General features: G+C 38.3%; 1 non-coding gene across 1 annotated transcript; it reads right to left on the reverse strand.

The window, feature by feature from the left end:
- Positions 1-5,704: 5,704 nt before the first annotated feature.
- Positions 5,705-5,812, reverse strand: LOC148561543 (small nucleolar RNA R71). Its single transcript, XR_015886733.1, has one exon. It is a non-coding gene; the product is annotated as a small nucleolar RNA R71 (small nucleolar RNA).
- Positions 5,813-11,664: the final 5,852 nt, after the last annotated feature.

An 11,664-nucleotide genomic window follows, 5' to 3' on the forward strand; every position in this document is an offset into this window, starting at 1 on the left:
CATCAGTGGATAGGAAGGCCTAAGGAAATCAAATCGTGGTCTAAGCGGCTAAACCAAGCTGTCCCTAACCATGTGCTTGTGGCGTGAAGGTGTCAAGTGAAAACTTGAGACTGAGCGGTTAAAGTCAAGGTCCAAAGTAAAGAGAAGAGTGTGCTTAAGAACCCTGGACACCTCTAATTGGGGGCTTTAGCAAAGCTGAGTCACAATCTGAAAAGGTTCACCCAATTATGTGTCTGTGGCATTTATGTATCCGGTGGTAATACTGGAAAACAAAGTGCTTAGGGCCATGGCCAAGACTCATAAAAGTAGCTGTGTTCAAGAATCAACATACTGAACTAGGAGAATCAATAACAATATCTGAATTTTAAGTTCCTATAGATGCCAATCATTCTGAGCTTCAATGGATAAAGTGAGATGCCAAAACTGTTCGGAAGCAAAAAGCTACTAGCCCCGCTCATTTAATTAGAATCTGAGCTTCACTAAAAAACTCTGAGATATTATTGTTTCTTGACTCATTTGTATTCTATTTTATTTGTCTAGTTGCTTGGGGACAAGCAACAGTTCAAGTTTGGTGTTGTGATGAGCGGATATTTTATACGCTTTTTGGGGTTAATTTCATATAGTTTTTAGTATGTTTTAGTTAGTTTTTAGTTTATTTTCATTAGTTTCTAGGCAAAATTCATATTTCTGGACTTTACTATGAGTTTGTGTATTTTTCTGTAATTTCAGGTATTTTCTGGCTGAAATTGAGGGAGCTGAGCAAAAATCTGATTCAGGCTGAAAAAGGACTGCTGATGCTATTGGATCCTGACCTCTCTGCACTCAGAATAAAATTTCTGGAGCTACAAGAGTCCAATTGATGCGCTTCCAATTGTATTTGAAAGTAGACATCCAGGGCTTTCCAGCAATATATAATAGTCCATACTTTGCTCAAGGATAGACGACGTAAACTGGCGTTCAACGCCAGTTCTATGTTGGAGTCTGGCGTCCAGCGCCAGAAACACGTTACAAGTTGGAGTTCAACGCCAGAAATAGGTTACAGCCTGGTGTTGAACGCCCAAAACAGCCCAGGTACGTGAGAAGCTTTAGTCTCAGCCTCAGCACACACCAAGTGGGCCCCAAAAGTGGATTTTTGCACTATCTATCATAGTTTATTCATTTTCTGTAAACCTATGTTACTAGTTTAGTATTTAAACAACTTTTAGAGATTTATTTTGTAGCTCATGACATTTTAGATCTGAACTTTATACTCTTTGACAGCATGAGTTTCTAAACTCCATTGTTGGGGGTGAGGAGCTCTGCCGTGTCTCAATGAATTAATGCAAGTATTTCTGTTTTCCATTCAAACATGCGTGTTCCTATCTAAGATATCCATTCGCACTTCAACATGAATGTGATGAACGTGACAATCATCATCATTCCCCCACGAACGCGTGCCTGACAACCACTTCCGTTCCACCGTAGAATGAATGAATATCTCTTGGATCTCTTAATCAGAATCTTCGTGGTATAAGCTAGATTGATGGCAGCATTCAAGAGAATTCGGAAAGTCTAAACCTTGTCTGTGGTATTTGATGAGCGGATAATTTATACGCTTTTTGGCATTGTTTTTAGTATATTTTTAGTAGAATCTAGTTACTTTTAGGGATGTTTTCATTAGTTTTTATGTTAAATTCACATTTCTGGACTTTACTATGAGTTTGTGTGTTTTTCTGTGATTTCAGGTATTTTCTGGCTGAAATTGAGGGACTTGAGCAAAAATCAGATTCAGAGGTTGAAGAAGGACTACTGATGCTGTTGGATTCTGACCTCCCTGCACTCAAAGTGGATTTTCTGGAGCTACAAAACTCAAAATGGCGCGCTTCCAATTGCGTTGGAAAGTAGACATCTAGGGCTTTCCAGCAATATATAATAGTCCATACTTTGGCCGAGTTTAGATGACGTATAAGGGCATTGAACGCCAGTTCTACGCTACTGTCTTGAGTTAAACGCCAGAAACACGTCACAAGCCAGAGTTGAACGCCAGAAATACGTTACAAACTGGCGTTCAACTTCAAGATTGACCTCTACACGTGTAACATTCAAGCTCAGCCCAAGCACACACCAAGTGGGCCCCGGAAGTGGATTTATGCATCAATTACTTACTTCTGTAAACCCTAGTAACTAGTTTAGTATAAATAGGACTTTTTACTATTGTATTAGACATCTTTGATCAGTTTTATGCTATCTTAGACTTTCATGGGGGCTGGCCATTCGGCCATGGCTGAACCATTATCACTTATGTATTTTCATACGGTAGAGTTTCTGTACTCCATAGATTAAGGTGTGGAGCTCTGCTGTTCCTCAAAGATTAATGCAAAGTACTACTATTTTTCTATTCACTTCAACTTATTCCGCTTCTAAGATATTCATTCGCACTTCAACCTGAATGTGATGAACGTGACAATCATCATCATTCCCTATAAACGCGTGCCTGACAACCACTTCCGTTCTACCTTAGATTGAATGAGTATCTCTTGGATCTCTTAATCAGAATCTTCGTGGTATAAGCTAGATTGATGGCGGCATTCATGAGAGTCCGGAAAGTCTAAACCTTGTCTATGGTATTCTGAGTAGGACTCTGGGATTGAATGACTGTGACGAACTTCAAACTCGCGAGTGCTGGGCATAGTGACAGACGCAAAAGGAGGGTGAATCCTATTCCAGTATGATCGAGAACCTCAGATGATTAGTCGTGCTGTGACAGAGCATTTAGACCATTTTCACAAGAGGATAGGATGCAGCCATTGACAGGGGTGATGCCTCCAGACGATTAGCCATGCAGCGACAGCGCATCAGACCATTTTCCAGAGAGGATAAAAAGTAGCCATTGACAACGGTGATGTCCTTGCATAAAGCTAGCCATGGAAAGGAGTAAGACTGATTGGATGAAGACAGCAGGAAAGCAGAGGTTCAGAGGAACGAAAGCATCTCTATACGCTTATCTGAAAATCTCACCAATGATATACATAAGTGTTTCTATCCTTATTTTCTATCTATTTATTATTTATGTTCGAAAACTCCATAATTATTTTATATCCGCCTGACTGAGATTTACAAGGTGACCATAGCTTGCTTCATACCAACAATCTCCGTGGGATCGACCCTTACTCACGTAAGGTTTATTACTTGGACGACCCATTGCACTTGCTGGTTAGTTGTATCGAAGTTGTGAATGAAAAACGATTTATTAAGACGTGCGTACAGAGTTTCTGGCGCCGTTGCCTGAGATCACAATTTCGTGCACCAAGTTTTTGGTGCCGTTGCCGGGGATTGTTCGAGTTTGGACAACTGACGGTTCATCTTGTTGCTCAGATTAGGTAATTTTCTTTTTGTTTTATTTTCAAAAATTTTTCAAAAACCTTTTAAAAATTTCTCATCTGTTTTCGAAAAAAAAAATAAATCTTTTCAAAAATATATTTTTCTTCAGAATTTTTAAGAATGAATTCTAGAGTTTCATGAAGCATGTTAAAGCTTGGCTGGCTGTAAAGCCATGTCTAATTCTTTTGGATAGGGGCTTCCACCCATCAGCATAGAGGCAAGTTAATTGGAATGTCAGCCGTGGCATGTCTGAGTTATATACTAAAGCTTGGCTGGCTATTAAGCCATGCCTAACCCTCGGATTGGAGCTTTAGACTAAGAAAACAAGATTCCTGGAATTCATATTAAAGAAAAAAATTTTGAAATCTTTATTTTCTTTTTCCTATATGTTTTTTTCGAAAAAAATATTCAAAAATCCAAAAAAAAAGATAAAAAAAATCATAAAAATAAAAAATATTTCATGTTTCTTGTTTGAGTCTTGAGTCAAGTTGAAAGTTTGGTGTCAATTGCATATTCATCTTGCATTTTTCGAAAAAAATTCATGCATTCATAGTGTTCTTCATGATCTTCAAGTTGTTCTTGGTAAGTCTTCTTGTTTGATCTTGATGTTTTCATGTTTTGTGTCTTTTATTGTTTTTCATATGCATTCTTGCATTCATAGTGTCTATACATGAAAAATTTTTAAGTTTGGTGTCTTGCATGTTTTCTTTGCATTAAAAATTTTTCAAAAATAAGTTCTTGATGTTCATCTTGACATTCAAAGTGTTCTTGGTGTTCATCTTGACATTCATAGCATTCTTGCATGCATTCATTGTTTTGATCTAAAATTTTCATGCATTGAGTCTTTTTCATGTTTTCTCTCTCATCATTAAAAATTCAAAAATAAAAAAAATATCTTTCCCTTTTTCACTCATAAATTTCAAAAATTTGAGTTGACTTTTTCAAAACCTTTTAAAATCTAGTTGTTTTTATGAGTCAAATCAAATTTTCAAGTTAAAAATCTTATCTTTTTCAAAATCTTTTTCAAAATCAAATCTTTTTCATTTTTCTTATTTATTTTCGAAAATTTTTAAAATATTTTTCAAAAATCTTTTTCTTATCTTTATCTCCTAATTTTCGAAAATAACATCATCAATTAATGTTTTGATTCAAAAATTTCAAGTTTGTTACTTGCTTGTTAAGAAAGATTCAAACTTTGAGTTCTAGAATCATATCTTGTGATTTCTTGTGAATCAAGTCATTAATTGTGATTTTAAAAATCAAATATTTTTCAAAACTAATTTCAATCATATCTTTTCAAAAATATCTCTTTATCTTATCTTTTTCAAAATTTGATTTTAAAATATCCTTTCTAACTTCTTATCTTCTTATCTTTTTAAAATTGATTTTCAAATTTGTTTTAACTAACTAACTAACTTTTGTTTGTTTCTTATCTTTTTCAAAACTACCTAACTAACTCCCTCTCTATCTAATTTTCAAAAATATCTTCCCTCTTTTTCAAAATTTCTTTTTAATTAACTAATTATTTTAATTTTTGATTTTAATTCTCGAAAATTACTAACCTTTTTCAAAAACTATTTTCGAAAATCACTAACTCTTTTTCAAAAATTATTTTCGAAAATTCTCTCTCTCTCTTATCTCCTTCTATTTATTTATTCATCTACTAACACTTCATCTCACCCAAATTCGAACCCACTCTTCCATCTGTGTTCAAATTTTTTCTTCTTCTTTTCTTCTACTCACACAGAGACCTCTATACTATGGTAAAAAGGACCCCTATTATTATTATTTTTCTATCCCTCTTTTTCATATGAGCAGGAGCAAGGACAAGAACATTCTTGTTGAAGCAGATCCAGAACCTGAAAAGACTCTGAAGAGGAAACTAAGAGAAGCTAAATTACAATAATCCAGCAAGCACCTTTCAGAAATTTTCGAACAAGATGAGGAGATGGCAGCCGAAAATAATAATAATGCAAGGAGGATGCTTGGTGACTTTACTGCACCTAATTCCAATTTACATGGAAGAAGCATCTCCATTCCTGCCATTGGAGCAAACAATTTTGAGCTGAAACCTCAATTAGTTTCTCTGATGCAGCAGAACTGCAAGTTTCATGGACTTCCATCTGAAGATCCTTTTCAGTTCTTAACTAAATTCTTGCAGATATGTGATACTGTTAAGACTAATGGAGTAGATCCTGAAGTCTACAGGCTCATGCTTTTCCCTTTTGCTGTAAGAGACAGAGCTAGAGTATGGTTGGACTCTCAACCTAAGGATAGCCTGAACTCTTGGGATAAGTTGGTCAAGGCTTTCTTAGCCAAGTTCTTTCCTCCTCAAAACCTGAGTAAGCTTAGAGTGGATGTTTAGACCTTCAGACAGAAAGAAGGTGAATCCCTCTATGAAGCTTGGGAGAGATACAAGCAACTGACCAAAAAGTGTCCTTTTGACATGCTTTCAGAATGGACCATCCTGGACATATTCTATGATGGTCTGTCTGAATTAGCTAAAATGTCATTGGATACCTCTGCAGGTGGATCCATTCACTTAAAGAAAATGCCTGCAGAAGCTCAAGAACTTATTGACATGGTTGCTAATAACCAGTTCATGTACACTTCTGAGAGGAATCCTGTGAGTAATGGGACGCCAATGAAGAAGGGAGTTCTTGAAATTGATACTCTGAATGCCATATTGGCTCAGAATAAAATATTGACTCAGTAAGTCAATATGATTTCTCAGAATCTGAATGGAATGCAAGCTGCATCCAACAGTACTCAAGAGGCATCTTCTGAAGAAAAAACTTATGATCCTGAAAACCCTGCAATAGCAGAGGTGAATTACATAGGTTAACCTTATGGAAACACCTATAATCCCTCATGGAGAAATCACCCAAATCTCTCATGGAAGGATCAACAAAAGCCTCAACAAGGCTTTAATAATGGTGGAAGAAATAGGTTTAACAATAGTAAACCTTTTCCATCATCCACTTAGCAACAGACAGAGAACTCTGAACAAAATTCCTCTAATTTAGCAAACTTAGTCTCTGATCTATTTAAGGCCACTGTATGTTTCATGAATGAAACAAGGTCCTCCATTAGAAATTTGGAGGCACAAGTGGGCCAGCTGAGTAAAAGGATCACTGAAATCCCTCCTAGTACTCTCCCAAGCAATACAGAAAAAAATCCAAAAGGAGAGTTCAAGGCCATTGACATAGTCAACACGGCCGAACCTGGAGAGGAAGGGGAGGACGTAAATCCCAGTGAGGAAGACCTCCTGGGACGTCCAGTGATCAATAAGGAGTTTCCCTTTGAGGAACCAAAGGAATCTAAGACTCATCTAGAGACCATAGAGATTCCATTGAACCTGCTTATGCCCTTCATGAGCTCTGACGAGCATTCGTCTTCTGAAGAGAATGAGGATGTTACTGAAGAGTAAGTTACCAAGTACCTTGGTGCAATCATGAAGCTGAATGCCAAATTATTTGGTATTGAGACTTGAGAAGATGAACCTCCCTTGTTCACCAATGAACTAAGTGATATGGATCAACTAACATTGCCTCAAAAGAAACAGGATCTTGAAAAGTTCGTAATACCTTGTACCATAGGCAACATGATCTTTGAAAAGGCTCTGTGTGACCTTGGTTCAGGGATAAACCTCATGCCCCTCTCTGTAATAGAGAAACTGGGAATCTTTGGGGTGCAAGCTACTAAAATCTCATTAGAGATGGCAGACAATTCAAGAAAACAGGCTTATGGACAAGTAGAGGACGTGTTAGTAAAGGTTGAAGGCCTTTACATCCCTGCTGATTTCATAATCCTTGATATTGGGAAGGATGAGGATGAATTCATCATCCTTGGAAGACCTTTCCTAGCCACAGCAAGAGTTGTGATTAATGTTGACAGAGGTGAATTAGTCCTTCAATTGAATGAGGACTCCCTTGTGTTTACAACTCAAGGTTACCCTTCTGTAAACATGGAAAAAAGGCACAGTAAGCTTCTCTCAAAACAGAGTCAACCAGAGCCCCCACAGTCAAACTCTAAGTTTGGTGTTAGGAGGCCACAACCAAACTCTAAGTTTGGTGTTGAACTCCCATATCCAAACTCTAAGTTTGGTGTTGGGAAGTCTCAACAATGCTCTGAATATTTGTGAGGCTCCATGAGAGCCCACTGTCAAGCTATTGACATTAAAGAAGCGCTTGTTGGGAGGCAACCCAATTTTTATTCATCTAATTTTATTTTTCTTGTTCTTTCATGTTTTATTAGGTTCATGATCATGTGGAGTCACAAAATAAATATAAAAATTGAAAACGGAATAAAAAACAGCAGAAGAAAAATCACATCCTGGAGGAAGACCTTACTGGCGTTTAAACGCCAGTAAGAAGCATCTGGCTGGCGTTCAACGCCAGAACAGAGCATGGTTCTGGCGCTGAACGCCCAAAATGGGCAGCATCTGGGCGTTTGAACGCCAGAATTACACCCTAGAGAAGAGCTGGCGCTGAACGCCCAGAACAAGCATGGTTCTGGCGTTCAATGCCAGAAATGGGCAACAAATGGGCGTTCAACGCCCAGAACAAGCACCAATCTGGCGCTGAACGCCCAGAGTTGTGTGCAAGGGCATTTTGCATGCCTAATTTGGTGCAAGGTTGTAAATCCTTGAACACCTCAGGATCTGTGGACCCCACAGGATCCCCACCTACCTCCACTCACTTTTTCTCACCCCTCTTTCACACAATCCCATAAACACTCTTCCCCAAAACTCTTCACCAATCACCTCAATCTCTCTTCCCTATAACCACTTCACCACTCACATCCATCCACTCTTCCCCATAAACCTACCTCATACACCCCCACCTACCTTCAAAATTCAAAATCAATTTTCCACCCAAAACCCACCCTTATGGCCAAACCTTACCCCCCTCACTTCCCTATATAAAGCCCTCCATTCTTCTTCATTTTCACACAACATAACCCTCTCTTCCCCTTCTTGGCCGAATACACCCCTCCCCCCTCTCCTCCATATTTTCTTCTTCTTCTTCATCTATTCTTTCTTCTCTTGCTCGAGGGCGAGCAATATTCTAAGTTTGGTGTGGTAAAAGCATAAGCTTTTTGTTTTTCCATTACCATTGATGGCACCCAAGACCGGAGAATACTCTAGAAAAGGGAAAGGGAAGACAAAAGCTTCCACCTCCGAGTCATGGGAGATGGAAAGATTCATCTCCAAAGCTCATCAAAACCACTTCTATGATGTTGTGGCCAAGAAGAAGGTGATCCCCGAGGTCCCTTTCAAGCTCAAAAAGAATGAGTATCCGGAGATCCGACATGAAATCCAAAGAAGAGGTTGGGAAGTTCTAACAAACCCCATCCAACAAGTCGGCATCCTAATGGTTCAAGAGTTCTATGCCAATCATGGATCACTAGGAACCATGATCAAAGTAAGAACCCAAACCCAAAGAATTATATTACAATGGTTCGGGGGAAATACTTAGATTTTAGTCCGGAAAATGTGAGGTTGGTGTTTAACTTGCCTATGATGCAAGGAGATGCACGGCCCTACACTAGAAGGGTCAACTTTAATCAAAGGTTGGACCAAGTCCTCATGGACATATGTGTGGAAGGAGCTCAATGGAAGATTGACTCCAAAGGCAAGCCGGTTCAATTAAGAAGACTGGACCTCAAGCCTGTGGCTAGAGGATGGTTGGAGTTCATCCAACGCTCCATCATCCCCACTAGCAACCGATCTAAAGTTACTGTGGATCAGGCCATCATGATCCATAGCATCATGATTGGAGAAGAAGTAGAAGTTCATGAAGTCATCTCCCTTGAACTCTACAAAATAGCCAAAAAGCCCTCTCCTGGGGCAAGGCTAGCTTTTCCTCATCTTATTTGCCATCTATGTTACTCAGCTGGAGCTTTCATAGAAGGAGACATTCCCATTGAGGAAGAGAAGCCCATCACTAAGAAAAGGATGGAGCAAGCAAGAGAGCTCATTCATGGATCTCAAGAGACGCATGAAGCTCATCACCATGAGATCCCGGAGATGCCTCAAATGCATTTTCCTCCACAAAACTATTGGGAGAAAATTAACACCTCCCTAGGAGAATTAAGTTCCAACATGGGACAATTAAGGGTGGAACATCAAGAGCACTCCATCATCCTTCATGAAATGATAGAAGATCAAAAAGCAATGAGGGAGGAGCAACAAAGACAAGGAAGAGACATAGAAGAGCTCAAGGACATCATTGGTTCCTCAAGAAGAAAATGCCACTATCACTAAGGTGGACTCATTCCTTGTTCTTACATTCTCTATTTTTCGTTTTCTCTATGTTAAGTGCTTATCCATGTTTGTGTCTTCATTACATGATCATTAGTATTTAGTAACTTTGTCTTAAAGTTATGAATGTCCTATGAATCCATCACCTCTCTTAAATAAAAACTGTTTTAATTCAAAAGAACAAGAAGTACATGAGTTTCGAATTTATCCTTGAACTTGGTTTAATTATATTGATGTGGTGACAATGCTTCTTGTTTTCTGAGTGAATGCTTGAACAGTGCATATGTCTTTTGAAGTTGTTGTTTAAGAATGTTAAATATGTTGGATCTTGAAAGAATGATGATAAGGAGACATGTTATTTGATAATCTGAAAAATCATAAAAATGATTCTTGAAGCAAGAAAAATCACCAAAGAACAAAGCTTGCAGAAAAAAAAAGGAAAAAATTAGCGAAAAAAATAGAAAGAAAAAGAAAAAGCAAGCAGAAAAAGCCAAAAGCTCTTAAAACCAAGAGGCAAGAGCAAAAATCCAGTAACCCTTAAAACCAAAAGGCAAGGGTAAATAAAAAGGATCCCAAGGCTTTGAGCATCAGTGGATAAGAGGGCCTAAAGGAATAAAATCCTGGCCTAAGCGGCTAAACCAAGCTGTCCCTATCCATGTGCTTGTGGCGTGAAGGTGTCAAGTGAAAACTTGAGACTGAGCGGTTAAAGTCAAGGTCCAAAGAAAAAGAAGAGTGTGCTTAAGAACCCTGGACACCTCTAATTGGGGACTTTAGCAAAGCTGAGTCACAATCTGAAAAGGTTCACCCAGTTATGTGTCTGTGGCATTTATGTATCCGGTGGTAATACTGGAAAACAAAGTGCTTAGGGCCACGGCCAAGACTCATAAAATATCTATGTTCAAGAATCATCATACTGAACTAGGAGAATCAATAACACTATCTGAACTCTGAGTTCCTATAGATGCCAATCATTCTGAACCTCAATGGATAAAGTGAGATGCCAAAACTATTCAAGAGGCAAAAAGCTACAAGTCCCGCTCATTTAATTGGAGCTATGTTTCATTGATAGTTTGAAATTTATAGTATATTCTCTTCTTTTTATCCTATTTGATTTTCGGTTGCTTGGGGACAAGCAACAATTTAAGTTTGGTGTTGTGATGAGCGGATAATTTATACGCTTTTTGGCATTGTTTTTAGTATGTTTTTAGTAGAATCTAGTTACTTTTAGGGATGTTTTCATTAGTTTTTATGTTAAATTCACATTTCTGGACTTTACTATGAGTTTGTGTGTTTTTCTATGATTTTAGGTATTTTCTGGCTGAAATTGAGGGACTTGAGCAAAAATCAGATTCAGAGATTGAAGAAGGACTGCTGATGCTGTTGGATTCTGACCTCCCTACACTCAAAGCGGATTTTCGGGAGCTACAGAACTCAAAATGGCGCGCTTTCAATTGCGTTGGAAAGTAGACATTCAGGGCTTTCCAGCAATATACAATAGTCCATACTTTAGCCGAGTTTAGATGACTTAAAAGGGCATTGAACGCCAGTTCTATGCTGCTGTCTGGAGTTAAACGCCAAAAACATGTCACAAGCCAGAGTTGAACGCCAGAAATACGTTACAAACTGGCGTTCAACTCCAAGATTGACCTCTACACGTGTAACATTCAAGCTCAGCCCAAGCACACACCAAGTGGGCCCCGGAAGTGGATTTATGCATCAATTACTTACTTCTGTAAACCCTAGTAACTAGTTTAGTATAAATAGGACTTTTTACTATTGTATTAGACATCTTTGATCAGTTTTATGCTATCTTAGACTTTCATGGGGGCTGGCCATTTGGCCATGCCTGAACCATTATCACTTATGTATTTTCATACGGTAGAGTTTCTGCACTCCATAGATTAAGGTGTGGAGCTCTGCTGTTCCTCAAAGATTAATGCAAAGTACTACTGTTTTTCTATTCACTTCAACTTATTCCGCTTCTAAGATATTCATTCGCACTTCAACCTGAATGTGATGAACGTGACAATCATCATCAT

Source organism: Arachis ipaensis, chromosome B6 (genome assembly GCF_059453495.1).
Source record: "Arachis ipaensis isolate K30076 ecotype BB chromosome B6, ASM5945349v1, whole genome shotgun sequence".
NCBI lineage: Eukaryota > Viridiplantae > Streptophyta > Magnoliopsida > Fabales > Fabaceae > Arachis > Arachis ipaensis.